Genomic DNA, 27,222 nt, shown 5'->3' on the forward strand with positions numbered 1-27,222 from the left:
TAACAATTAAGTCACAGCCAGGTACTGGTGTTTTCCTCCCTGCTGACTTTACCTCTGGTGAATACAATTCATTAACATTTCCATAGCTTTGGTTACCCCATATTGGAATTTAAGTCTGTATTTCCTTACTAATTATTGCTTATTGCCTATTCTAAACACTGCTGCTCCTTTGTTTTTGTCAGACATGGAGTGCTAACTCCATGCACCTGCCTACAAGCAATGGGGTCTGAATGCTCCACCCTCAACCTGTTTCCTAATTCAAATATTTCCATGTGCTCCAAAAGATTTTTTGCCTTGAGCAAAAAACTAAATGCACTCACAAAGTTACATGCAGAAATACATGCAGTATATACCAATTTTTTCACTGTAGAGCCCAAGTGGGAAATGATTGGCATTATTATTCCAATGAACATAATTATCACTGTTTCCCAACAATAGTAGTTAGATGGTTCTTGTAGAGTGTTGTGTCCAGTGATCTGCTCATGATGAACAGACTGTTGCCACGGATGTGTTTGAGTCCACCTTGTTGAGATGGAATTCTCAATCAGTTTTAGGAATTGAATGTACATTTGTATCTCTGATGCACTACCTTACTATTCCATTGAGTGATTTTTAAAGATACAAGGCTGGACTGTGGAGAGATATAAAGGTGGGTTCCACACCTGAAAAACTATCATACAGAGGTATACATAATGAACTATACAGCTAGGTTTCTGTAAAATCCACATCAGTATCTCTGCACTGTTCTCTGCAGACTCATGAAGATGCAGAAGGTCATGGGACAAGATTGTTCATATTTCTACATGCCATAGAATAGGCCATGATAGAGGATGTAGGAATACCTAGAGATTTTGGGCACTATAAAACATACTGAAATGTTTCACTCTTCTAAAAGAAGGTTTTGTAGAGTAAAGATGGGTGAGAATTTGATTGTTTGTGTTTTGTCCTTGGAAAAAAATTAAAAACTTGCAAAAAATTTTCACTAATTTTGTAAAACCAAAAAATAATCTCTAAAAGTGTGAGTTTTCTCTGGATGTTTTCTTCTTTAGCTGTGTGAAGCTCAGAAATAGTTTCTATTTAGGTCAGTAGAAGAGCTCCCCTTGAGCATAGAGGGAGCAGGTGCCAGTGCTCTGTGACCTACCAACACACCTGAAGCAGATGTAACCATACAGTGCTATATGCACCTTTTGTGTCTCATTGCTGATTCCCCACAGTCATCTTTGTCTTCTAACACACCCTACATCAAGTAGCAGCCACACACCTCTTTGATTTTCTTTTTGATCTTGTGTGCTTATCTAGCAATCATCTATAAATAAAGGATAATGAACAAAAATTAATTTTACAGAAGCCAATACGGACAAGGAAAAAAATGAAAAAGAGTTTGCCGATACTAAAAAAAGTTAATTGACCATCTGGAGGTGTGTGAAAATTTTTGTAAATGTGGTATAAAAATTGAGCAAGATCTTTTGCCTTGAGTTTACTAGTTTGTTAAATAATACATTTGTCTTTCCTTTTCACCCTGAATTTTTTACATTTATTCATTCAGATTGAAAACCAGTTCTAATGACTGTGGCATTTGCCTCTGCAGTTCTTGCTGTTCATTCATGATACAATATTCTTGTACACTGTAGCTTGTGTAATTTTCCATATGAGCATATTCATAATAATAACAATACATACTTCTACTGTAATAATAAATATGAATTAGAACAGTGGTTAAATCTGGTAGGGTATAATTATAGGGGCAATAATTATATTGCCCCAGTGAACTAAATTTCAATGGGGTTTGGTTCTATGGTTTAGGGTAGTTTCCATTAAATATAGGAAAACCCAGTTAATTAATTAGCCCTTAGTGTTAAATGAGTTTTTTAAGCCTGAGAGAAAAGGGGAATGTGGGATTTGTGGTGACTTGGCAGTGAACATTTAATGATGTTAAACCCAAAGTGACTGTTAATATAGGCTACGGTACCTGAGAACCAGAAACAGAGTCAGAGAGATAAATGCAAAAAAGCACCAAGGTTTAACAGGAAATGAAGAATATTAATTTTCTCTGGATATTCAGATTGTCTTTGTATGATTTAATTTTTTTATGGTTGAAAATATCAGTGCCAGGGTCCCTCATTCTCTGGTCATACAGAAGACACTTACTAAGAGTGACAGGAAATGTTACGCAAAAATGTGTGTTGCCTTTTTCTGAGCATTTATATTCTTTTTCTAGGTAGTTTTCCACCACGTGGAAAAGCTTTTTATGAAGAGTTGTCCTTGAACAAGGGAGGCTTTATACTGCTGTATACTCTTTCTTCACATAACCTTCTTCTGGGGCTATCTCAGTGAGGATCAGTCCTGGGCTGTGTAAGAAGCCACCCTAAGTTTCTCTGCCTGGTAACACTGTAAGCCTTGCTGCTGTTTTTTCTGCTGAGTGGACTTCTAGCCTCTTGGGGAGTCTCACCCTGTTTTCTCCATGTGGACATCTCCCCATGAATCATGACCTTTTCATTCTGACTCCTGTTCTATCTTAGCCACCCAGCAAGCTTAACAAAAGGGTGTAATAGTACCTGTGTAGCTTGCCAGGGTTATGAGGGCACCACCAGCCCATCGTGGTCCTGCCTACCACCCCTAAGCTCTTTGCACCCTGCCCAGGTGTGAGGGCAGTGAGTGTCACTGCAGTGGGGCTGGTCCCATAGCCCTGCCATGGTCCCTGCTGAGCCAGCTCCTGTCATAGCCCCAGGTCCTGCCCCCTCCCCACAGCCATGCCTGCCCTTCCTGGGCTGTGTCTGACCCAAGGTTACCTCAGTAAGCTCATCTTGACCCCCAGATCACCAACTGTCAGCTGATGTTTTAGCCTCACCCTTGGATCTACCTTGACACCTATAGTAGAGGAAATGTATTGTATTTGAATATCTGTATAGAGGCTTTGCCCCAGAGGTCCCAGTTGCCCTTGATGGGCTGCAGCTGTGATGTCCTTAATTGGACTGCAGCTGTGATGTCCTTAATTGGACTGCAGCTGTGACCAATGAAGATGACTGGGATAAAAGGGGGCAGGTTAGCCAGTCAGGGAGAGCCTTGGAGGAGCCCTGACCTGATAGAGAACAGCATGCAGCAGAAGGAGTTTGTGCTGTGAAGCTCTGCAGCCATAAGCACACACCAAAGAGGTATGGACTTTAGAAGTCTGATAAGAACAGTATAGGACTCTAGAGAAATAATAGCACAACAACAATTGGTGACCCCGATGTGATAGTTAACAGAAGATAAGACAGCTGAGAGCTGTGGTGGCCAAGAGCTGTAGTGATAGTTGGTAGAAGATAAGACAGCTGAGAGCTGTGGCAGCCAAGAGCTGTGACAGAACATAGCCTTTGGCTCAAGGAGCTGTGAAAGAGTATGGCCTTTGAGCAAGGAGCTATGGGTGTTGTGCATGGCCTGTGGGTCGTGGGGAAACATGGGTGTTGTGCATGGCCTGTGGGTCGTGGGGAAACATGGGTGTTGTGCATGGCCTGTGGGTCGTGGGGAAACATGGGTGTTGTGCATGGCCTGTGGGTCGTGGGGAAACATGGGTGTTGTGCATGGCCTGTGGGTCGTGGGGAAACATGGGTGTTGTGCATGGCCTGTGGGTCGTGGGGAAACATGGGTGTTGTGCATGGCCTGTGGGTCGTGGGGAAACATGGGTGTTGTGCATGGCCTGTGGGTCGTGGGGAAACATGGGTGTTGTGCATGGCCTGTGGGTCGTGGGGAAACATGGGTGTTGTGCATGGCCTGTGGGTCGTGGGGAAACATGGGTGTTGTGCATGGCCTGTGGGTCGTGGGGAAACATGGGTGTTGTGCATGGCCTGTGGGTCGTGGGGAAACATGGGTGTTGTGCATGGCCTGTGGGTCGTGGGGAAACATGGGTGTTGTGCATGGCCTGTGGGTCGTGGGGAAACATGGGTGTTGTGCATGGCCTGTGGGTCGTGGGGAAACATGGGTGTTGTGCATGGCCTGTGGGTCGTGGGGAAACATGGGTGTTGTGCATGGCCTGTGGGTCGTGGGGAAACATGGGTGTTGTGCATGGCCTGTGGGTCGTGGGGAAACATGGGTGTTGTGCATGGCCTGTGGGTCGTGGGGAAACATGGGTGTTGTGCATGGCCTGTGGGTCGTGGGGAAACATGGGTGTTGTGCATGGCCTGTGGGTCGTGGGGAAACATGGGTGTTGTGCATGGCCTGTGGGTCGTGGGGAAACATGGGTGTTGTGCATGGCCTGTGGGTCGTGGGGAAACATGGGTGTTGTGCATGGCCTGTGGGTCGTGGGGAAACATGGGTGTTGTGCATGGCCTGTGGGTCGTGGGGAAACATGGGTGTTGTGCATGGCCTGTGGGTCGTGGGGAAACATGGGTGTTGTGCATGGCCTGTGGGTCGTGGGGAAACATGGGTGTTGTGCATGGCCTGTGGGTCGTGGGGAAACATGGGTGTTGTGCATGGCCTGTGGGTCGTGGGGAAACATGGGTGTTGTGCATGGCCTGTGGGTCGTGGGGAAACATGGGTGTTGTGCATGGCCTGTGGGTCGTGGGGAAACATGGGTGTTGTGCATGGCCTGTGGGTCGTGGGGAAACATGGGTGTTGTGCATGGCCTGTGGGTCGTGGGGAAACATGGGTGTTGTGCATGGCCTGTGGGTCGTGGGGAAACATGGGTGTTGTGCATGGCCTGTGGGTCGTGGGGAAACATGGGTGTTGTGTTGTACTTGAACATCTGTACAACTGTTAACTCGAGTAAAAGAAAAGGGGGGAATATAGTAGAGGAAATGTATTGTATTTGAATATCTGTATAGAGGCTTTGCCCCAGAGGTCCTGGTTGCCCTTGATGGGCTGCAGCTGCGATGTCCTTAATTGGGCTGCAGCTGTGACCAGTGAAGATGACTGGGATAAAAGGGGGCAGGTCAGCCAGTCAGGGAGAGCCTTGGAGGAGCCTGGAGCTGAGAGAGAACAGCATGCAGCAGAAGGAGTCAGTGAAGATCTGCAGCCATGAGAACACACCAAAGAGGTATGGCCTTTTGAAATCTGATAGAACAACAATATGGGACTCTAGAGAAATAATAGAATAACAACAGACACCTGTTCTCCCAGCTGGCCCTTGCTGCCCCAGAAAGAGATCATTCTCACCCCCAGTGAATATAATCACATTCCTTTTTTTCTATTATTCACATCTTTCCATTTGTACACATTGCATTGCCACAGGAGTAATTTATGGCCAAATACTGGCATACATGCAAAATGAAATTCATCCTTTTTAACTTCCTGCATCTAAAAGTTAGCTGTCTCCATCTTGCTTGGTCATAGAACCATAGAATCACAGAGTGGCCTGGATTGGAAGGGACCTTAAAATCATCTTGTTCCAACCTTGCCATGTCATTCTAGATTACCTTCATCTTCAGTGACAATATTTCATTTATCTATCTATATCATCAGGTTACACTGGTACATACAGTGCAGCATGGTGTAGCTGGTAGAAGGGTGAGTGGGCAGCACATAGAGGGTCTGAGCTCTTCCATGCTGCTTCTTCTAAGCTTTTCCTCAGTCACTTGAGGCTGCACTACATATGGAGCCTGGAAAACAGCACATGTATTCCCAAAGTGGGGAGTTATGAGCAGCTCCCTGACAGCCACTTCTCCCTATACTGAGTTCAGTCCTTTGTGATTTTTTTATTTCTATTTTCCACTTGAACCCTATGTTAATTCTATGCATCATGGGTACTAGGGTTTATATTTTTGTTTTATCAGTTTGGTGGAGGGACAGTGATCAGGGACCTCTTGAGATGACAGTCTGTCAGATTGTAAATCAAGGAGGATCTCTCCCTTAGCAGCCATAAAGATTAAACAGACTAATGAATCAATGTTTTAGACCATCCACCCTGGGGAGCCTTCACTTAAGTCCCAGCACTGTTGGTCAGGTCAGAAAATGCTCTCTTCTGTCAAATGGTAGGTTTCCCTGTGTGATAGTGTGCCTTCATCCTCCTTTGTGCAAGCTGTAAAAAACCTGACAGAGGCAGATGTCAATCCATACTGTTCTGACACTTCCTCATTCAATTCTGAAACTTTTTGAGAGATTTCACCATCCAGTAACTGGCAAGAGAGAAGAGGCTATGTTTGCTAATTTTGCAGAAATATGTCTAAAAGTTCAATTTTTTCCCTATGATTAGGAAATATTTTCTGTTGAAGAATGACCTGTTTATAAAAATCCCCTCTCCACAAAACACCCAACCCTTTTGCTTTTTGTTTAAGATGTTTGCTGTCTTGAGGGCACTTTACCTGGATCTTTGTTCAGTCTCTTAAAATTAACAATACCACATGTGTAATTTTATTCTTAAACACCATATATTTATTTAAGCTAAAATTTTTATGGAAGTACTGAATCCTGTTAAATTTGGCAACAGTTCAGTGGTACTGAAATGGCCATAAATTACAGCATATGCACTTTGAAGCAGATGTTCTGTTAAAGTTCACATGTTCTGTCCATCTCTCTGACAACTGAAGCAATGATATTTAAAATGAACCTCACACCATTAGAAAACCATAATGTAAAAACAATTTAATGTAGAGAATGAGAAAGTCTTATTAATTTGTATTACACTGAAGGAACTAATAAAATAATACCCTAATAAAATATATAAAATATAAATATAATAAAAATGTTTTATTTAAATAGAGATTTTTAGCAGAACAAATTTGTTCATTATAATTTTTGAGAGTCAAAACTTTGTGTGCAAGAAATACTCAAAATAGTAAATGCACTTCATTTAACACCTCCACAGTTATAGTTTTTCTAACTTGAGCCAGTAAATGAATAGGCTTGTCATTATTGTTTTGATGCTGTTTAAAAACACAGACCTGTAATGCAAGAGATCCAGTGAGGAAATAGAAAAATAAATGACAGCATTAAAAATGGCACTGCCCAGATGGTCCCATATAGAAGTTCTGATCTGAGTACTCACTAATTAAAGAGAAGGTGACTGGAATCTAAATCTATCTTCTAATTTTATATCTGACCCTTATCTACACATGAGGGACATGAACACATTTCATTTTTGAACATGACCCAAAAAAGCACTTAAGCAGGTGCTTAACTATAAACTGATGTTTGACTCTTACTACCATAAGTAGAGATTATTTCCTGAATGTGGACTATGGAGGAATTTTAAGGCTAGCTCTTAATTTTGCCAGATAAGGGAAACTGATCATGATTTATGAATCTGAACCTATTTTTTTTATGATGTTATTAAGATTTCAGGCATTTTATGTCCATGGAAGCTGAAAAATACTTCAAGATACAATAAAATCCTTTCATTAACAGCATGTGAGTTTTCTGTAAGGTAACCCAGTTTACTGTGGTTCTTCTACCCTCTTACAGAATTACTGTGTTTTTTGGTGGAGAGAAAATTGCAGTCTGCAGAACTTATTATTTTGTTCCGTTTACATTTTGTAAATACAGTATTGGAGAAGGATAAAATGTTACAAAACCAGTGAAGCTCAAACACAGTTTATTCAACAAGAAAATCTCTGTTTTGCTTATACATCATCTGAAATACAGAATGAACATTTAGCCAAGGAAACAGGCAAAAAAATCTTAAAACTGATGCATGTCTTTCAAGACAAGCATCATCACAGTGGCTGTAGTGGGTAAACAGTCTAGAATCAGTAGTTTTTATCCTTTCTAACTTTAATTTGTTGCCCTGTTATGCGGACTTATTGATTGAGAAAAAACTCCATTGGCAAGTGAGAAAATTTAGAGTAAACACCTACAAAAAAGTAAAGGGATTCCTTCCTGATCTGGGCTCATGTTAAGCCAAATCTCTCCTCTCTGCCTTCCTGATCACTTTTTCCTGTGTTTTTGCCAAGGGTTACACTCAGACAATCCCAGTTCCTAAAATGAGGAAATGTATGGCCCAGAAGGTTTTGGGTTGTATGCTTAATGGTTTCTGTCTGCTTCTCTTTGCTTGTTAATGGTTTTCCTCTGCCCCAGCGTGGGTCAGCAATGGCCATGACTCCTAAGGGTGTCCTCACTCTGACATGAGCCACCCTGTAGCAAAGGCTCTCAAGGATGTCCCTGCCCACAGCTGCAGTACCTCAGGAATGCCCCTTCCCTGCTGTGGTTGTCCATGGCTGCAGTCCCTGGAAGGGAGCCCTCCATTGTGGAATGCCTCCTTCCAAGAATAAATCTCCAGCCTTGTCCTCAGCAGCCTCTGTCTCTGCATGTCCCCAGTCACATGTCCACAAGGATATCTCCCCATGTCTTTCATGCCCCTCATGGCTGCAGCTTTCTCATACACATGTTAGAGCTGGGGTGTGGAGTGCTCCCTTGGAGGGCTGCAGTTTTGGACACCTGGTGCTGCTCGCATCCATTTGGGAGCTGACTGAACCTGTCTGTGACTATAACAGGACAGCTTGTAGCTGCTTCCCACCCTGCAGTTTGCTACCCAGACACTGGCAGCTATGCCCCAGGGAGTGGGCCTTCCATCAAGATCTTTCTTCTTGGGAGAAGGCTTTGCCTCAGAGATAAGAAACACTACAAAAACTTGTGACCATGTTGTCTCGTGGCACGGACGGGTAAGGGCTCCTCCTAAGCAAAAATGAAGCTATTCTGGTGTTATAAATTATTTTATACTCAAGAGCACTTTGAGTTAGGGGACCCCATCTTCAACACAGTTTATAAACTTTGCTAAACCTTTTTTTTTTGTAGACCAGTTTTAATAGTGGCGTGTAGCAGGGATAAAAAACAGAGGGTTTAAAAGAAAAATACACAAACCAAGAACAACAGGAAGATATTCAGTGAAATTCCCAATCCATAATGAGACTCATCCTGGAACAACAAACCAAAATACCTAAAAATATCTCAAATATTTTATTATTTAGAGTTTTCTTTTCTAGTTTGCTAATAATCGACTCTTACACAGTTCCTATTCATTCAATTGCCTGTGCAGTAGCATCAATGTCTGTCCCCAAACTTGCAGAGATAACATACAGCAACTTGACCTGAGAATGTAATGGGAAGTACAGAAGAAGCTCAAAACCTTCAGGACAATGACCATAGCTTTTGAATTTCCAGTGTGCACCAACAAAGCATTCTCATCTTTGTGTTGTCTTCAGTACTTTACTGGTTTTTGTTTTATTCCATATTGTTCTGAACTGCCATTATTTTACACTTATATACACATGTTCACACAACTCTACTATACATTTTCATCTGCTACTATCCCAGATAAAATACATGAAAGCTGCCACTGTGAATGCCAGTTAACTGAGCACTGATGGGCTGAGAAAGGAAGTACACCATGGAAGGGAAGAAAGGCAGTCACAGCACAGAAAACTCTTCAGAATCATCTTGTTACTGATGACTACCAACCTTCTCTCCTCTCCAGGCTGCTCCTGCTCACAGCCTTCAGTCCCTTTGATGAGTCCTTATGACAAGACAAAATTTTTAATGCATCACGGTGCATCTGAAAGTCCAGGTGCAGGGTTTCTGTTTCTCTTCTTAAGCAGAAGATAAGCTTCCATGCAAAAGGCAAGGAAAAAAATCTGTTTTGTGATCCCTATCATAAGCCTTAATTCTTGCCATCTTTATGACAAGAGCAAAAGGATCCAGACTGTTATTTGCTTTATTAAACCATCAAGAACTTTAGCAACCAGCTTTAGGAGGGCCAGTACTGTAGCTCCATTACTTACACATGAGGGAGAATATGTAAACAACAGCTGGGGAAAAAATAGAAAAAGAAACATCTATATTAGACTTTGAGACACTGTTAACATCAAAGATAAGTGAACAAGGCAGGGTTTCCTGAATCAAATAATGAGCTACAGTAAATATAAAATATCAAACCAAGGATCACAAAACTTTTTTTATGCCTCCTCTGTGTCTTGTAAAGAATTCTTCTCCTTCCATAAGTACTGCATAAGATTTGAGGGTTCAACTTTTAAATTTAGCCTATAGGAAAATCTCAAACTTCTATGGGGAGGCAGAATAGATGAAGAAGTGGATGATTTTTAGTAAAAATGTACGTGTGATTAATACTCTTTTTGTCACCAATGGGCATGTGCAGGTTTTAAGAAGTGATGGGAGTGCATTTAATAGCCCTAATGGTGGCTATGACTGTTGCTATATACCATTGCAACAGCTGCTACCTAGCTGTGCTCTGGATCCTTGCTGTGGAAAAGGCTTTTCCTCTTTCCAAGGAAGAGCAGCTGGGAGAGTATTCTTCTGAAGTTTAGCACACATTGAAGCAAGAAGGCATTTCCACTGGTGTCAGATGACTGTGGTGGCAAATAACAAAAAATTTCAGGTCATCAGGAAGTAGATAATAAGATTCTGGTCCTACTGAATCTTATGGGAATGCTGTAATTTTACTGGAGCCAGGTTTTCACCTATATTGTAAAATGAAATCCCAATCAAATTATTCTAGGAAAGTTAACTGTTGATTACATTACTGTATTCATTAATGTCTCTATTAATCTTCCTTTTACAAGATAGGAATCAAATAATTAAATATTACACATTTGTGTTTTAGTGAAATGCAGAGGAAAGGTAAAGGCATGATCTGAAAAGTAAAGATATTTTCAAGTTTAAAGAACCATGGGATCTGTATATCACTGCATGAAGAAAAAAAGATAAGGAGCCATATCAAAGATCTGTAATTGGATTAGAAAATTATATAATCATATGGTGTCTTTATTCTTTAGATTAAGCCATTGTCTACCAGAAATGAGGGGAAAAGAAAGAAAGGAATTAAAAGGCAGAAAAAAAGGACAAATTAAAAGGACAGAAAACCCCCCTGCAGTCTATTTTTCCTAAAACAAGACAAAACAAGCCAAGGAATATTCAGAGACTGGAAGATGGGACAACCTGATACTGGCAAAAGCCACATACATCTCTCTCTAAAGCTATATTTTGCCTTCACTCTTTTTGATATTTTAATTAAGTGGCTCTGATTCCTAAGCTCCAGCCTCACTTAGAGCAGCACCATGATAGCTCTATCATCTGGGATTACTGCATGTTGTATTCCATAACTTTTTTCAAGGCCCTGGATAGTAAGTATTACCAAAGCTGTGTTGTTGTTGTGCATGTGATTTATAATAATCATGGAGAACTGGGAGAGCATCCAGTAAGCAAATCACCTGAAGAGCTGGAGTCTCCTGGTGAATTTATCTTCTGTTACTTCATATACTTTAAACACAGCACTAGGTAACATGAGGAGGAAAGTGTAGAGCTGAAGATCAGATTATGGCCTTGCCTTTAGCAGAGCATCCTAGAGGATGCCCACCTCTATGCTCCCCCCAGCAACAGCATGAATCTGCAGTGCCTCACTCTCCTGACAAACCTGGTTGGGACTGATCAGAAGGAGGTGATGAGAGTTCATGTGAGATCAGAGAGAGCAAGAGAGGCCGTGGTCTTCAAGAGCATGGTCCTGGCTGTCCTGTCAAATTGCAGAGGCTGGGGACCAGGGATCTTGAAGCAGGGTGTAAGCTGAAGGTTCCATGTGAAAGCAGAGCTGCTTACAAAGTAGGATGAATGTAGTTAGGAGCTGAGGTAGTAAGGTTATGGATTTGTAATCTTGGTTTGGAGAGCTGTATAGCTAGAGGATGTGGCACTTTGTCCCATGATTTTGAAAGGTGACTCCTAGAAGCAAAACATTTGCCCTTATCTAAGCTCTGTAAGTACATAACATGGGTAACAGAGAAAAACAAATGTAAGCTGGACTGTTCCTGCCAAAGCACATTCTTTGGAGAGCAAATCCTCCTGCAGTGAAAGCTGGCCCTCCTGGAAAGACTGGAGATCTGGCAATCCTTCCGCATTAACGAGGCACTGTTAACCAAATACATAAATAAGCTGAAAACCACAAGGACAAAATCTCACTGTTTCCATATGTGTCTTGGCTATGAACATTTTGTGGTTGTGCTGATGAAACTGCTGCATATTAAATGAAATCTGTTAACTATGAGTTAGATATGAGCATGACCACATTTCTTGTTGATTTTGACACAATCTATGAAACCACCCAAAAAGACAACCCTGAAAGAATGGCTAAGAAAGTTGTTGCTTGTTTCAACTGGTAAGGTTCACATTGCCTCTGTGGGCACTGTAGGGTGGCCTGTGTAGGAGAACATAGTAAAAGAAAGAAAAGTATCCCCCATATGCAAACACATGAAAACATGCTGGCAAGTTTCTATCCTATTACAGAGGCATAACTGTAATTGTTCCAGCAAAGTGATGTTAACTACCAAAGAGGAACAGGAGCTCTCCAGAAAATCATAGTCTGTCATGGAGAATGTTCGTAATAAGAGAAATAAGCCAACTTGTGAGTTTACTTGAATATGACATCACTGACAGCCAATTAGAAAGTTCCATTTGTGTCATTTCATAATAAAGAAAAGACTATTCAGCACTCACTGCATCAAAGAACACATGTCACAGAGATTTGCACAGAAATGGGTTGATTAATTTTTAATGAATTATACCAGGAGAAGCTTCCTTTTATAAATTGCTGTGAGAATACCAGTTATAACCCTTGCTTAAATAAAGAGTTTCTATACATGTGGATTCTACAACTACAGACACAATGAGCAAAATTGAACTAAAAATTGTTCTACTCACCCTAATCTATCCAGTTCATAGCAGCAGTAAAAGCAGCGTGGGGTGCACAGTAGTGCAGGTTTTAAAGATCATTTTATTCACTGGAAGTGTGCCCCGTAACTAGCAGAATGCTTTCCCACTGTCTTTGTTTTCACTTCAAGAGTGGATGTCACTCTTGAAAATAGGCATTTGCTGAACCTTGCCTGGTCCCAGCACAGCTTTTAAATTCTATAACACATCTTACAAACTTTCACATTGTATGAATGAATAGCCATTTCCGTCATGGGATCAGTCAGCTGATACACAAACTAAACAGAGCACCCTTCTGGACCAAAAGTGTGCTGTAAAAATGCATTGTTTGTATTTCAAGGTGTGTAAAAGATAAAGGCGTTTCAATCACGATGTCAGGAAAACACCACCTGTGGAAAAGGCAGGTAACTGACCCACTGTGAGGCATGGAGCTCAGGTGCTACTGTCCATATGTTTATAAACAAGCAGTCTTCAGACTCACAGCAGGCCTTCACGCTAGCCATGCATGTTCTTGTCTTTGTGCAGAAAATGTAAAGCACAGTACACACAAATAACACTTTCTTAAAATTATCACGAGTGATAATTTTAATGTTCTTTGAAAAGTGAGCACATCCAGAGTGTAGTCTATTTCTAGAATATATGATTCCTTTCAACAGTTTGAGACCACCCAGATTTCAACATGAAACAAAGGTGTTATGAATTCTGAGTTAACTTTTGATTTAACCTGATTTGATGAAAGGCACACACTTCTAACTTGATAGTTTGAACTTAAACCAGTAAAGATGGACCTTTTTATCTGTTTCATACAAACTTTGGTTGTATAATAGTAAATCTAGATGTGACCTTGGTTTCTACAAAATCAAAGGTATCAGGCACCTTCCTTAGTCCATGGTATACAAAGCCTACTCATGTTATTCTAGTCTGCTAATAGTGGTTTAGAATTGGGATGTAAACTGTTGAAATGCAAGGAAAGTGCGAACAAAAATTCTTGTGTGATTTTGATATTGAAATGAACTGGATAAAACCAGGGTGCTTATAGTTTCCTTATATAGAATCCTATATTAAAGAAAATACATTTCTAAAATAGAGTGAACTGATTTTAAAACAGTTTTGTACATTTAATATTTAGAGCAAGTGCCTGAAAAGCATTTTCTCTTTTAGTTCCTTGTCATATATGTTCCAGGATTCATTACGTTACTTGGAGGCAACCAGGTGAATTTCCTCTGACTGTTGTTCATGCTGATCAAGGAATGCCAGCGAATAGTGAATTCTTATTTTAATTGATCTGACTGGAATGAGCTGCCACTCTTCTTTGCATATGAACATATCTCTGTATGGAGATTTTGGTTACATTTTGTGCTCAGAATAATTTAGGATTAAAGGAAGAATTGTGGGTTGAAATACAGGAAGAGTTTTCTCACTAATATATTTTATTCCTGTATCTAGCACTGCCATAAATCAGAGAGGGAATACCTTAGAGTGGCAACTGTAGAAAACAGAAGGAAAAAAGTCTCATTAAAATTAATGCACAGTAGTCTATAGATTAAATTGAAAGCCAACAGGATCTCAATGCATTGCAACTGGCATTCCTGAATTAGCTGTTTCTGTAACAACAAGTGAAAAATATTTGCAGTGAAATTTTTGGCTTTTTTATTTTCCTACTATTCTTTGCATACAGTTTGCTATAGTTTTAAAATAGACAAGCAAAGAAAGAAAGATTTATTTGACCTACCTGTAAGCCTTGAAATATGTATTTAGCACAGCTGTTCTTTTGTGTTTAAACTCATCACAAAAATGCAGCTTTAATGTAACCCACCATTGATCTGCAGTAAGTGGAAACAAAATCTCTCCTTAATTAGTATCATCCAATCACTTTTTTACATTTCTACAGAACACACACTGTGAACTGTTTAATGGACTATTATTTAGAAGAGTGGCAAAGAGCTTGCAAAAAAAAAAAAAGGCATATAGTGAAAATAAAAACTAGCTGTGTCAATGAAAAATGTGTTGCAAAATAATGGAAAAAAAGATGTTTCATTAAGATGGGCTTCACTGGCATTTTACTGTATAGATGAACACTGCTCCAATTACTGCCAACAATGGGGAAAGAGATAGAGAGATATAGATTCATTACTTTCAACACCCTTAACTGTCTACCACTGAATTCGCTTATCTGTTCCTTTTTCTACAGGACCTGCGTGGAGGGGGGAAGGAATAAACAAAGAACTGAGTAGAGTGAATGTGTCACAAATTACCACAAACACACTGTGACTCAATGCACTTTTCATTTCTCTCCTCATTAACTGTGTCTTGCTCAAAATGAGAGACTGGGTCTAAACATAATCAAGTCCCACAGATAACAATTGACTTGACTGCTGGGGCAGTCATCACCTTCTAGCTACTGGGAAATAAATTTAGAAATAAAATGAGTTAAAATAAAATTCACTCTGCTCTTTTTTCTGTGCTCAGATAATTTGAAGGCCATCAAGGCCTGCAGAAACAATCCATCTCTCTGTGAAAAGGAAAGCAGCCTGTGCCACTACCAATAAGGCATGTCTTTAGTGTTATCAAGAGTAAGTATAATTACACAGTGGAAAGGCCATCAAAGTGTCTTGGGCACTGGTATTTTTTTCCTGAGGTCTTCATCAATAGTGCTGTCGGAGTGAAAAGAATAAGTGGGGGGGGAAAGGGAAAAAAAATAATATCCTCCAGATTGGTGTGACTGACCTGCAATCTAGTAGAGCACATTATAATTTGAGAGCAGTAGGACGATTCAATAAAAATTTTGCTGTCTTCCACTTTAAATCAGGAAGGATTAATTTCAAGAATCTGTGTGGATGCTCTTGTAGTCTTGGTTCTGTCAGTACTGAAATTTCTTTTCTAAGAGGCTAAAGGACTTCGTGTTACAGTGTATTTGCACTTGCCAAGGCTCTCTCCTTACCTCTAATAACAATGCATTTCTGATAGGCAGATTTCTGGCTGGCAAGGGGGAGATAGGACTATTTGTTTCTGTTGAATAGTCACCCAAGTCTTGCACTTTTTATTTGGATAAAACACAGGTGAAGTTAATGTGTTTTTATTAAGAGGAGCCACACCCTGATGTACAGGATTTAGTGGAATTCCATTCAGTAAAATACATACACAATATGTCTGACACTGTTTCACAGGATGGGAATTCAGAGCTTTATGCTGAGACTTGGCCTGTGGTGCCTTACTCTGATTAGTAAATGTTGTTCTTGCAAGGGGCACTCCAGATCTCTGGGGAGGACGGTGCATGAGCCAATCATAGGAAGATCTGGGTCTATGTGTAGAGCTAGTGCAAGTGGCTTGCTAGCTGATTATCTGATAATGAAACTACTTTTAAGAACAGAGAATAACCCAAAACCTAGCTATTAATTTGCTTCTGGCAGTCTTCTGTTTAATAAAAACAATGTTAATAACTGTGGTATAAGTTCTGAAAATAATCACCAAGTCTGATAAGGAAAACTAATCACCTAAACATCAGTGTCCCAAACAAATTGTGTTGTTCTTGGAGCTTTCCTTTTCTGTGGCTACTACATCTGGAAAGCACAGAGTCCCAAAATGGTGGTAACTGCTCGCTCTAGGGCAAATTAGATCATTAAAAAGCTTTAACTAGTCAGAGGACATTTAAGTCTGCCTCAGTGGTTTATTTCTACTGCTCTCAACATGAATATGTTTTCCAAACCTCAATTTTATTAGATTTATTACAAGAAACAAGATTAATTGGGCTGTACTGTTTTGACAAAATTCTGGTTCTTAAATAATAATTATAGATTTCCTGGAGTCCAAAAGAGCTGAAGTAGAGCAGATCCAGCAATGTGGCCAAACATAACAATTTGTAAGGAGCAAGAGTGAAGAAGTATGACTGAGAGAATGAAAATGTGAAATCTCCCTGATATATATTCTCCTAAACCTTCAAGTTTTGTTTGGCTAACTGGCAAAGTGATTTCTTTTTCTTAGACTTTTGGAGACCAGTGTTGTCTGGAATTTGGGGGGAAAGGGTGTGAGGTCTTTTTCAGAAAAACTTTGTGACTAAAGTCTCACTTATGGCAGTGAGCCCTGAAGATTAAAGGGTCTGGCCTGCCCTGATGTAGCTGAACTGAGAGTCACCAGCACAGACTGAACCACAGGTTCTGCTCCTGAGGAAGCTGGGATGCACAGCACTGGGAAATGGTTGAACTTGTGCCTTTATTTAGCTGTTCCATTGTACTGTCTGAAAGGACACAGTAACTGGAACACACTTAGAGCATGTCAGCTGTGTTCCTTCTAGAATATGTCTTTATTGCTGTCACAGAAGTAGTAGAGACACAATGTCAGGGTAGTGCATAGACACCAAGTTAGTGATAAAGGAGGTGACTTCAGACAGTAGATGAATGGGTGCTGCAGCTGTACAGATCCCACAAAAGCTGTTTTAGTCTGTGTAGTTGCTCTTGTGACTGAGGTGTATAACTTAGTACAGTCTAAGGTTCACTGGTTTCCAGCACATAAAACAAGCAAGCAGGATTAAAGATTTTTTTTTGTTACGTTGAACCTTCAAAAAAGTAGATTTGTATTTTCTAATCCATTTTTTCTAGTGTGTTGGAAGGCCATTTATGCCACAGAATTTTTGTTCTAGCAAGTAACTGAGACATAAATCCAGTTAATATCAGATGAAACTGGTTCAGACACAACAGAAAGAAACTCAATAAAAATAAGGTGAGTCTTTTTATGTGTAATCATAACCCCTTCACAGTAAAATTCATCACCCAATTGATGAATTCTCTTTCTTCTTGAATCAGAAGTCTGTGATTCCCTGCTGGATTAGTGGGCACTAACAGAATCCTTCCATTTAGTGCTCTACTTGAAGTCCAATAGGCAGTGAAAGCAGTTCCAAAAATCACATGGCTTCTTGCCACTCTCACAGATAAGCACAATGCAGAGACACCTCTAATTTACATGAGCTGAAGATGAGGCATAGCAGATATCCATGTTGCTAGAGCCTGTCTCTTCCAACTATTCCTGTGGAGCATGTCTGACAACTGCCCTTCTTTTTTATTGCTGGTTAACATGACTGTAATCTGTAAAACATGGCACAGCTATGTTCAAAAGGTGGATGGCAGTGGGCTCCACTAGCATTTCCACTTACCAATCACTATGTCATGGTTGTGAGTGTTTGGTCAACGACTGGACTCTCTGATTTTAAAGATCCTTTTCAAACTAATTTATTCTATGACTCTATATAAATGATAGTCTTTCCAGTATTCATGTTTTCAAAGTTTCCCTGAAGTTTGGAATATACCAATACTTTAGTTATGTTTGAGATTGTTTATTTACCCAAAGGTCTGTTCTGGGCAGACAAACAGCAGGAGGGTCATTTATGATCCATATACATCATTATGTTCCCAAGAATCCAGAAATCTCTGAACATGGCTTCCAAACAAAGTTAAATAAAAACATAGGTATTACATTGAGCTCAGGATTCATAAATATAAATGGTCTGTATCATTTGCAGTTTTTCCATGGGAGTATTATTTGGCACAGCTTCATGCTGTGCCGAATTTGTGGGTTTTTAGATGATTGCTTCTTAGAAAAATCTGGTTTTGGCACACACATACAAACACACAAATTGGAAAGGGAAATATTTACATTGTGAAATTAAACTTGTTCACATCTTCAATGATGATTTATTAAAGAAAAGTATATGGCAAACCACAGAATAGTGACATGTGCCCTGGGTTTTACATTCCCTGTATGAAACAACCACAAAACTCATTTGAAAACAAATAGTACTATAAAGACTTAAAGAAAGAAAATGAAGCATTTGCATGTATAAAATACCTCATACAACACATCTTCATTCTGAAAGACTAAAGAGAACAAAATGTTTCTCCAAATAGCTTTTCAAGGGCATTATTTTTTATGGCCAGGATGTTTCTGTTTCTGTAGGCACCTATAATATGCTGTTGGATTACTTCATTGAGTGGCTGCTAGGTTCAGCACAATACTTTCAGTGTTGAAGTATTCAGTGGACAATGAAAGCTCAACACCAGAAAAAAAAAAGTAAACAACAGAGAAGTTACAGGTGTTTTATGGCAGGGTGGAGAAAGCAAAGCAATATAAAGGACTAGACAATAAATTTGCTGCTTTTATTTGTATGTTTTATTATGCTATCTACTTATATGCAAAATTTATTATTAAAGGTCATATGATTTTTGCTGGACAGTTTATGCTCATTTTATGGTCAAATTCCTGCATAGATATAGACATCTGAAGTATGTATATATATGTTTCTGTTAGTTAAAATAAATACATTTGTGGCAATGGAGACTAATTCATAGTTTAAAGTTGCAATTCATCTGACGTTCTTTGAGGACTTTGTGAAGCACAAGCTAAAATGGATATCTGTTTTCTCTAAGAAAAACCTAGTCTGAACAGTTCACATGTAGAGACCTACATGAAGAACTATCCTGGTCCCACTGTCTGCTACAATACACAAAATAGGCAGTCTGTGAATGTAGATACAAAGGGAATAAGACATAAACCAAATATTGGATATTAGCAGGAAAAACAGAATTTCAGAAAGACTTGAATGTTAGGAACGCTTCTGACTGCTGAAAAATTATAGCGTGTGTAAGTCTCCAGGCATGTCTGGTGTTCTCCAAAGCAAATGTTTCTCAGCATCTCTGAATAGTACTGGAAGGTCCCACTGTGAAATAATTATCAGCCTGGCTACAACACTCTCAGTTTTCTAGCCAGAATCTGAAGGAGAAGGACAATTATGAGGGGCCAACTCTGGTTGTTGCCAGAAGAGACACTAAGGCAGAAAACACCAACAGAATGGATAAGTATCCAGGCTGGCAGCAGGTAATAGTATAGCGTTACTAGCAGGGTGGAAGGGAGGAAAATTATGAAAGCCTTCTAAAAGCTGCTAATTTATCTGAAATAAAACTGTCTTAACAGTGTGTGGCAATTATTTTACTAGTTTTTAAAAACTAAAATGTGAACAACTTGCTTTCATAAATAGCACTGATAGAATGTGATAGAAAAGGGAGTTAGGAAGGAATTTGAGTGCAGAGTACAGTGCAATAGTTTTTCAAGGTCAATGTAATTGCTCTTTCTAAACATGTTTGTTGCACAAAGTGGAATAGGAATATCAGAGGTTTGTACTTCCATCTGTTTGCTTAAAACCAGGTCTGTGCTCCAGCATGAACAGGCAAAGCTCTGATGAGCTAGAAGTACTTTGGTTCACGATGCACCCTCTAACAATGCCATAGTATGCTGATTTCCTTATGATAATTGTTAAGGCTTTTATAAGTTTTAATAGTCATCACATGGTCACAAGCTGATTTTATGAAACTTTGTTCATTAGCCTCAGCAAAGCACTGCAGCACAAGTAAGAATTTCTAATTGAGTTTAGTAATAGGCTGAAAAGGTAGTTATCACACAAAGCAAATACAAAAGCAATGTAAAGGATTTTATTTTGTTTAGAATTGAAATCTGGCAGCAGTTTTATCCTGAGTCTTAAAGAAATGTATAATAAGCATTTAAATCAGTGTACCCATGAACTGCTGAGATCCAAAGTTAGCAGTGGCACTATTTGTGAAATATGAGTGACCTTTGTGAGTCTGTTTCAAGGCTCAGGTAGTCTAGAATTGATTGAGCTTACTCCAAGGATTTATAGACAGAGCTGACTAAGGGCAATAGGTGCCTTGGAATAAGACTTATCAGTGCCTAACTAGAAAACTGTGTCAGCTAGTAACTAACCCCTGAGTTTTACCAGTAGAGTAAACCTTCAGAGTCAGAAATCTAGGTTAATTTACCTAGATGCAAGTGTTTACAAGTATGCTTATGACAAAGCCTCTTTACAGTATAAGCCTGGGGTACAGCTCAAATATTAAACCATATTCAGCTAATGATTTTTAGGCATCCTAGAGTACCTAAGATGTCTGCACAGACCTGACTGGTATAACAGAGGAGTTGAGGTCTACGGGACTAATAGCAACTGGCCAGGAAAGCTATCAGGGCACCTCAAATGCATCTGTCTAGATAAATAAACTGAGCTGTTAGTCAGCAAGGCTCAGTTAACTCAGTGTAAAGGAAACATCTCATTTGGTAAACCAAAGAGCACTCTAGACTCACCTGACCATGTTTACTAGGCTTTGAATTAATATGGTGGGAAGCCAGTCTTCCACCTCACATGCAGGCAGATACTTTTAGACATCTAAATGCAGGTCTCTGGATGTGGAACTGAACCAGACCTTAAAGATCTATAAAACATATATTTTCTTAGAAACAGCTTAGTAAATTAGCAGGGCAGAAAAGTCTAAACCCTACATGTGCCAAACCTTATCAAGGCACAATATTCTTTCAGAATTCTCTGATGAGCAAACTCTCACAGGCCCACTCAGCTGCCTGTGGAATGGGACCCAGTATGCAGTGACAGCTGGCTTTGTTCAAAGAACAGTTGAAGAAAAATATGTGCTGCTACTACTACCACCACCACTACTACTACTACTACTACTACTACTACTACTACTCATCCTACTCCTCTTTCCTTCTGTATAATGTACAAGAATGGTCACAGCATTCATCATCCATGGAAGGACTGGGATTGAGACAAAGCTTCTGTATAAAGTGGGGTTAGTTTATTTTATCACAAATATCGGGTTTGAGGCTTCACTTCTCATTTATAGCAGGCAATAGGTCTGGGATTTTGGTACCCAAATCCTTCAGGCTACCATCCTTACATAGTGTGCACTCATGACTTCTTAACATAAAGAAAGGTTTACCAAAGCTTACACAGGAATGTGTCTGGCTTTTCTGTAGTGCTTGGACCTGGGAAAGCTTTTAACCCAGCTTGGGGAAATTTCAAATTCCTGGGTCTGTAGCATGAATACATCCAATGCAGGTCCAAAACTCTGAAATTTACATGTGTTTCCACTAGCTCATGAAGTCATCAGATTTTAATGACCCACTATTTTGTCAAGGATATCTCCAGGCTTTCTTTCTTCAGATTATATGAATCAGTTACCTGCCAAAAGCAATCAGGATAATGTTGTGGCTAAATATGCCATGTACTAAACGTGATATTTACTATCACAAGAGCTTATATCCAGACTATGGACAATTGAGAATATCTGGTAAACCCCTTGCAACTTTTTTTTTTTTTTTGTGGTATTGCATTTTTAATTATGTAATTCATAAAATTAAAAACAATGCCAGGTTTCCATAAAAAGTAGACATAAACACATTGATAATCTACAAAGGCCTAATTAATTCTCTAGGGTATGTCATAATTTACAGGTCTAAAATTATGAGGAATTACCTTGTTTGAATCTGACTACAGGTGTTCTAGCAGTGCTCCAGTAAGAGAGTTATTCAAATCCCATTCCCATTTCTGGTGGAATTTTTATCATTTGTGTGGCTATGTTTTGCCAACAAAAAATGAGAAAAGAGAAGACTTTGTTCACATTCATCTGTAGGGATTCAGCAATTAAATCAATTTGATTAACCAAAGACCCATTCTGCTGTGTATTTACATACTGTAATTACGAATTGGCAAATAGCAGGAAAAGTGGGAGCGTGGGATAGCGTGTTTTTATATCAGTTGTTGCAATACAACGCCTGTAATACCTCTAAATAAGCAGTCAGATCTATTCACTGTCTCAGCACTCCAAATGGGTCAGATGAAGCACTATTTTTAATGGGATTTGGGCTGTCTGACTTTTCACATTATTTTATATGTAGCAAATGCTTAAAAGCCAGTACTACAACTCCTGAGAGTTGTTCTGTCTCATCTTTTTTCGTCTATATTTTCTTCTTCTGTACTACCAATATAACAGTCTGTTTATTTCAGACTTGCCAAACATCCAGGTTTGATCAAATCAGTTTGATTTCCAGAGTGTTTGGTTGAGCTCAGATTGCAGCTTGGTCTACTGAAATTGAGTAATGTCTATGTTGAAGGTGGCTGTGAGGAGACAAACTGACAGGTTAAATCAGCGAGGACTGCAGTCTGGAGGCTCAGCTGTCAGGCTCTGACTGGGTGGCCTCACATGAGCTTCCAGTCCAAGCTAAGGAAGGAGCATTTTAGAGCACCAAGGGAACATAACTACTCCCTAGTCTGAACAGTCCTGTGGCATCTCAGGCACCTGCAAGGGTCAGACGCCACACCTTCACAAATGGATAAAAATGTATGGAGCATTTTAATTTCCTCCCAGCTCCCTGGTTATTGACATAATGTAACTGCTGAGAGAGAAGAAAAATCTGGACTGATGGAGTTCTACCATACACATCCATGCAAATAAATGATCAATAGAGCTGCATCATGCCAAAACGGGGGTGTCTTGATTAACACATATCCCCTAGTGATTGTAAGAGCTCTGTTTTTACCACAGAAGACAGTCTCTTTGTTCAACTCTGAATTGCAATAAAAATGAACTCCAGTTTGAACAGATAGTACTAACACTGATATTAATGTAGAATTTTGTATCACTCAAATTAAATAGTGGCAATTTTCAGTGTTTTTTTCATGTAGTCCGTATCAACAACTGTTTCTAATATACAATATCTTTACTTACATATATATATATTATATAATTATTCTACTATTTATGTAGCCTTTGAATTTATATATGTGTCAGACTTTAGGATAAAAATCACAATATCTATTTTGATTTTAAAAGGTTCCAGAGAAACCACCACATCTGTTTCAATAAGTAATTTTCATTTACTCTTAAAAATCAGAGATTATTTTCAGTTTGTATTTATGTAGCTTCAGTTCCTTCTTATTATGCCTTTATCTACTAGATTAAAGACTCCATTACAAGAAATAATGCAGGTAATTTTAGACTGTTGTCATGTCATTTCTTAACCTTTTTATGTAAAGGAAACAGATTTACCCATTTACTATAAAGTAGGTTTTCCAGGCCCCAGATAATTTCTTTTTTCAATCTTTGTCAATTTAACAACAACCTTTTATTAATGAAGGTGAAAGGTCTTGGCAGAAACCCTTCTCAGAATCTCCAGTTCCCACTGATGATTCATCTGGAAGTCCTCACTCCACGTGTGGAGTAGGCACCTTGTTTCTGAAAGACTGGGCTTGTGCCAGATTTTGTTAAGCTACCATTTATGTCATTCAAATGGACCTGCTGCTCAGCATGCTAATGTAAGTGACCGCTTACATTAGCATCCACTTATCCTGTAACATGTAATTTTTGTATCTTCTGTTCAGTTTACAAGAAATAAAAAGAAATTTATAAAAAATGTTGGAGTCTCTGAAATCCCTGAGCTGAAAATTTCCCATTTCCTATTACTTGAATATTATTTTCTGATAGTTTGTCTTGTACTAAATATTTATTTTTTACCTTGGTTTCCAAAGAAATTTAATATACACCTGTGAGAGATCTGGAAAGATACAGTAGACTTATCTTCTTATCTTTTTTATTCCTCTATATTTCTTTCATCGACATTTTTTTCCTACCCTGTGAGTTCACAAGGGAATGCTTATGATTGTACACAGGCATTGCAATCTTTCTACAGTGTAGGCATAAGTTTACTCACAAAACTACACAAAACCCTTGACAGAAAAGCTGTTATTTTCCAGAGCAGAGAAGTGGGAAGGAAAATCATTACACAAAGTCTTACATAAAGGGGTCTTTCTGAAGTCTGATCTTTCTGTAGAGTCAACAAAGAAGCTCAGCCTTCTATTTCTGAAATGTTGTAAGGTGGCTCATTTTAGGAACTGAAAGAAAAAACATCTGCCAAATATTCAATGGGAACAATATTCCTTTGTTTTAAAGGGGGGAAAATTGCTAGAAAGTACATCTATAGCACTAGGCAGTCTAAAGTAAAATAGATGATCCCAGGCTTGTAGACACCATGCGTGCTAACACATCAGATTAGTGTTCATGTTTGATTTGTTACAAACATTAAATCTCTCTGCACTGTTGAAGTCAGTTATGTTTTGTTTGAGAAGTGGTTAAAGAATTTGCCACTTACCTCTTTTATCACCCCGCGTGCACATTTCCTTCCCGTCTGAGCATGTACTCTAGCAAATGAACTCCACCAGGTTGCCTTTGAGCAGATAGAAAGCTCTTCTACTGCCATTTATAAAATGTGAGAGATGTAGGAAAGCTATTCCTCTAGATCTCAGCCATAAAGACCTACTCTACTCATTCAAGTTTTCTACCCTCTCTTTTTAGGCATAAATCTCAGGCCATTGACAGGAGCCTATCAAACCTCCTATACTACATTACATTGGTTGTGGATGTAAGATATTTCAGGGCTTTAACAGTTACTGAATCACACCGAAACAGTGTGGCAGAGATTGGCAGGAATTTCTGGAGATCATCGGGTCCAACCTCCTGCTGAAGCAGATCTATCTGGAGCTGTTGCTCAAGGCCCTCTCCAGATGGCTTCTGGGTATGTCCAGTCTGGGAGAATCCACAAGCTCCTTGGGTAGGTTTGCAGACACTTTCCCAGTGAGTTCTTCATGGATCTGCCAACTGAATGTCAGTTAGTGGGTCACCAATGGCTCTTCCCTGAGGATATACATGGGATGGCCTGTGTCCTGGCTCACTCCTTTGTGTGCCTGCTAAAGGGCTGAGGACAGCCTTGTCTTTGAAGATATCAGGTCTAAGGAAACTAAAGTATTTTTCCTCCTAAGTTGTTTTTGGGTTTGTTTTGTTTTGTTTTGTTTTGCTGGTTTTTGTTTTTGTTGTTGTTGTTGTTTTTGTTGTTGTTGTTGTTGTTGTTTTGGGGTTTTTTTTGGTACTATTCAAGGAAAGAAGTGTGTTACAAGCCATTTCTTAAAAAGCTGTAAATACTTCCAAGATGATAGAATCTCAGTAATTTTCCCACTCTGTATTTCAGTGTAAGGGTAGCCTAATTTTCATTTAGTCATGTTTTTGTCTAGGTCACTATTCACCTTTAAGCCTACAACAATGGCAATAAGACCATTTTAAGAATTTCTGATATTACCAACTGTTTTTAGGATGTACTAGTGCCTTTTTATTGGAATTCAGTTACCAAAAAGGTACTGTATGGACTATAGTACAAGAAGACAGGGCCATAACTCGAAATTATGTAAATATGCATAACAAAAGGAATTCTGATAGCAGTAAAAACCCTTAATTTATTTGGATTCAGAAAAAGGCAGGCAAGGACTGGTAGATTCAGAGAGTAAAACATGTGGCTAATGCTCGGATTCTTGTTTTGGAATCTTTTCCTGTAAATTCTATATATATATATTCAATTTGTGGAATTAGAAACACTATATTTGGCTTTTTTTTCTGCAGATCATAATATCACATGAGCTTCTAGAAAGACCTCAACTACTAGACTGAAGTGAGTGTAAAGATGCAAAAATGCACCATCTGTAAAAATATACAGAAATGATTGAAAAAAAAATCCCAAACAGAAAAGCAAGGATCATGCTTACAAGACTCTTCTTCAATTTTTCTGTTATATACAGTAATTTAAACAAAGCATATTGAACACTTGACTTTGAAAAAATGAGCTTTGTGATTAAAATGCCTTTTTTATCAGAAGATTATCTAGGCCAGTACAGCAAAAAAGTGCATCAGCAAGAAGAAGTATTTGCTGTGTTGTTAGTCCTCTGAGCATCTTCAATGAATGCCTGACTGGAGAATGAGAAACTGTTCTCTTGCCAGTTTTCAGTAACCATATGTTGTGTGTCTCCTGAATACTGACTGCAGAGAGGTGTTTTGGATCTTCTAGACACCAGTGAAAGAAAATATTTCTAGTTTCAAGAGAAAAAAAATAGAAGAGAGTAGACCTTTTTGGTCATGTTTGATTGCTCTGTTACCAGAAAAAACATGCTGGATGCTAAATGTAGTGTCTTCTTGTATCTTTGGTAAAAATCAATCTTTATTTAAATGAACATCTATTTTTTCTATGAAAATCAGATAAGAATTTTATTACAGTAGCACTTCTGTGTGTCTTGGATATCTTGAATAGGTCTTTTGTCCTATATCTCAATCATACTTACACGTCTTTTTATGTGGATTGGTGTATTTGTGCTGATGTATCTGGTCCACCTGGTCTTGAGATTCAGCCCAATAACTTTTTAATTCCTTCAGTCAGAGTGGTTGAAGACATGTATTTTAATATCACATTTTATTACTAGTTTCCACTGAACAAAACAAAAAAATTTCAAGTGCCTCCAGTCTTGGGAAATAAAAACAAATTCTAAAAGCCTGCAACAGATACTCTTTTTCTTGTGGTTGTTGACTTCTGAGGAGTTATTCTTATTGATTTTCATCAGGTATTAGAACAGATGTCACATTAAAATGTAGGTGTTAGAATTTTCTGTGCATGAAGCTCATTTTGTCACATTGGTGGTATCCCCAAATGGCAATAATCAAGTGATGTGAAATAACTAAAACTGTACCTGTAGCTTGTGGATCAGGAGATATAGAACTCACCTCAAAAGGTTCAAAGCTAGGACAAGCTAGCATCTGTTTTAATCCTTTACTGAAAGCTGCTATCTCTCACTGGAGAAAAATGGCATGTTTGTGCTCAGGTTCCAGTAACTTTCACTTTTAAGAAAATAATTCTTTTAAGGAAGTAATATATTTCAATGTA

Source organism: Molothrus aeneus, chromosome 2 (genome assembly GCF_037042795.1).
Source record: "Molothrus aeneus isolate 106 chromosome 2, BPBGC_Maene_1.0, whole genome shotgun sequence".
In the NCBI taxonomy this organism is placed as follows: Eukaryota; Metazoa; Chordata; class Aves; order Passeriformes; family Icteridae; genus Molothrus; species Molothrus aeneus.